This window comes from Atta cephalotes (assembly GCF_000143395.1).
Source record: "Atta cephalotes unplaced genomic scaffold scaffold00003, whole genome shotgun sequence".
Taxonomy (NCBI): Eukaryota; Metazoa; Arthropoda; class Insecta; order Hymenoptera; family Formicidae; genus Atta; species Atta cephalotes.
Genome location: NW_012130067.1, coordinates 3,777,186 through 3,781,008, shown reverse-complemented (window position 1 = coordinate 3,781,008; position 3,823 = coordinate 3,777,186).

Genomic DNA, 3,823 nt, shown 5'->3' with positions numbered 1-3,823 from the left:
GATGATTTTATTAATATATCTATATATGCATCAATAAAAATATATCTGTATATTTTTTATAAATGTATGTAAGGCATTCCATACATCCGTTGCCTTAAAATGGTTAAGTTAGAATAGATTAGGATAAATTTTATCCTGGATGCTTCTTCTTATGGAATTTATTATATATGCAACTACAAAATTTATATTATCAGGTTAAAATGAATATAATAAAATATTTAATAAAATGAATATAATAAAATAATAAAATATTTCTCTTTTAAATATATTAAGTATAGTAAAATAAAGAATATAAAAATATATATAGTAGTACAAAGTATTTAAATAGAGTAATGAAATTGTTGTCTCTAAATGTCATAATATTGAAAAGTATTTGTTATGAAAAGTATAATAAATATTGTTTTATTATGCTACTTATCTAAATGCCCTTAACTTTTATAATTTATCCATATGTACTAACTGGATTTTATACCAGTCAAATTAGTAACATGATATAAAATCCAATATATATTTTGTCAAGAAATAAAAAAAATATTATCTCGTAATTATTTTAAAATCATGTTCAGAGTTTTGCGTCACTTAATTTTAAAATAATAAATTATACAAAATATTATTGTACTAATTTCAAAATATAAAAGGCATATTTATTGATGTGAGGGAAAAGTATTCCTTTAGATCTTTCATCATTTGTCTGAATTTCTCATCTCCGCATGCTTTGAGATGAGATTCAACAACGAATCATTCGAATCATTAAGAATACGTACATGGGCTTTAATCGGAAAATTTTATCGGAATCGATGGTAATCGATTTAGTAATTTTTAGTTTATTTTTAAATTGTAGTTTTATTGTATATATTGTAAGATGTATTAAGGAATTTAGTCTAATTTCCTAATATTCAAGATTCAAATCATAACGTTGAGAATATCTTACATAGAGACATTTTTTAAAATTTATATTTATTTTTTAGTCAAATACTTATATCTTTAATTTCAAATAGGCGCGAATAGAGAATAAACGCGAAATTTATTCATATATTAATGAAATTATTATTATTGATAATTAATATTTAATCACACAATTTTCATTAATATGATGCCCCTTCGTGTTCGTATTTGGCGCATCATACAAAAGCGTAAAATCTTACACTTGTTACCGATGATATTAGTTGGCAGTAAAAAAGAGTTTCTTCTTGTCGATTTCTAGCATATTAAGCTGGCTAAAATTGGAATCAGAAGAAAGATGAGAATCTGAACAATGTAGATTGTGTAATATCAATCTAAGTTTTTGTAAGATATATAAAGATAAAGTCTGAATATTCGGAAGGCCAACTTGCTCGCAAATTGCGACTTCTTATATTGTTTATTTAAAATATAAAATTAACCAACAAATAACAGAGGTAGTGAGAGCCAGTGCTGATAATCAAACGCAAGTTTTGTAAATTTTTTGAATTTACAAAATTTGCGCTTGATTATCCGCGCTGACTCTTATTAGCCCTATTATTTGTTAATTTTTTGTGTTTTAAAGCTAGAAAGTCTGTTTTAATTATTATGATTTATTGCTCATTTATTTAATATGATCGCGATTAAATTATTCCGATCAATTTATCAGTACGGTAGGATATGGTTAGGCATTAGCTGCCGCGTTCTGCAGAGAAAGCGTAATTGTGATAAAATTCTTCAAAATGATTGATTTTTATATTTGAATCCATAAGGAATTTAAAGCAAGAACCAATCGTATTGAAGAATTTTAATTAATTTTAATTTTAATTTTAATCATTTGTAAAACTGTTTTTTCTGCTACTAACGCATTTGCGATGTTAGTACTCATTTATATATAAGAATGCACGGGAGATAGGTATACGCGAATAAATTAAAAATACGGGCAAGTAGGACGAGTGGATAGATAGGGACAATAAGTATGGATAAGTAAAGACAATAATGATTTAAAATTAAAAATTTAAATTGTTACAAATTAAAAACTCTTAAATAAATTTCGCGGTCGGTTAAATTTTATTTTATAAAAAAAATATATATATATAAAATTAAAAAATATCATACATTAAATCTAATCATTAAACTATACAATATGTAGGTAGGAATACATAGGCATCATATGTACATACTGGATAATTGGAAAGAAGGAAAAATTGAATAAAATTATAAATTAATTTTAAATTTTATTTAATTATCAGTATCCTGTTCCGTTTATCAAATATAAAAGTAAATTATTAATAAATCAGATTAATTTCAAATTTCATTGAATTTTCAGCTTCCCTGAAATTTTACTTTTTAAGATATTATCTGTAACTATTTTCTATACATGTTATGTAATGCGTTTTGATATTATATAGTTAGTTTTAGATATTGTAAATAAATGGACAATAATATTAGATATGTAATAAAATTTATGTAAACTATGTCCAGATAAATGCTATTATATTTACTTTTATAATTTGCTCAATAATTACAATAAATTATGTAATTTTTGCCTTTTAATTGACAAGTGGCGTAAGTCCAAAATTAGGAAGAATATTATAAAAGTAAAAAGTATTAAGAAAATGTTTGTTTTATTTATCAATTTAATTTATTTTTATTTTGTTTTTATATTCATAAAAAATAAAAATTAATTTTACATCATAAATAAAGACCATAAAAAAAGCTAATAATGACTTAAGTCTAACTTCTTTTACTTCTTTTTGATGTAAAATTGATTTTTTTTATGAACAAAAACAAAATAAAAGTAAATTAAATTGATAGATAAAACAAATGTTCTTTTTACTTTTATAGTAAATTTATTTTTCCTAATTTTGGACTTATGCCACCTGTCCATTAAGGAACTCATTTATATATATTTAATATCAGATAACATTTATATATATATTTAATATATAGATAGCATTTATCTTATCGTAATAAATTTTTGCTTCATTTATGTAAATTATACGAAATCGACAAAACATGATAATAAAAATTGTGCATTAATTTAATTGTGCACGAATTTGATAAATATTTAATTATGAAACATTTTTTTTAGTTTGAATTTTATTTTGAATATCAAAAAATCATTAATAATATTAAGTAAACAATAATTCTAATAATTAAAAATTAAAAATTAAAAATTTGATATGTGACAGAATAATTGTCAATTTTTCTTCATATTTAGTGTACAAATTGATTAAATAAGTCAGTAAAGATTGGAGCTTTGACTGAAGCAATGGTTAAAAATTAATTTCTTGTTCGCGAAATTTTTGACGTTACATTTTTAAGATTATAAATATGTCTTTAGTGATTAGTTCTTCGTAAGGGTCTCATCGCTGTCAGATAGATGCCAATGAATACTTGATTTGTACCGCGATAAGAAGTCGAAACTATTTTCATTATATATAGAGAAATATTCTTCGTCGCTTTTCATGAAGTCCATTTACAAAATCTAGGTGCCCCGTTGAAGATTCTTATTACAAAATCAAAATTAGTCCAGGATTTTCTAAGCAGTTTTTGAAAGTAATAATTTTTGCAATAAGTTAATGACAATTATTATATATTTTAAAATCACGTTGTAAAATTAATTCGATTGTATATTTTGAGATATAATTTTCATTGCTTTCTTTTAATAAATGTTCTCCCATAAGTAATAATGCTAATAACAATCTTACTTGTCCTAACTTGTTTTAATGATAATGGAATTTTAATTTATATGGTTTAAATCCATATTATTAAATAAATGAATTCAAGTTTTATATAAATAATTGGCTTGTTTTTTAGTAATTATTTTAACAAAAATATGGTTACGAATATATATATTTAATTCTCTAACTGTTGATTG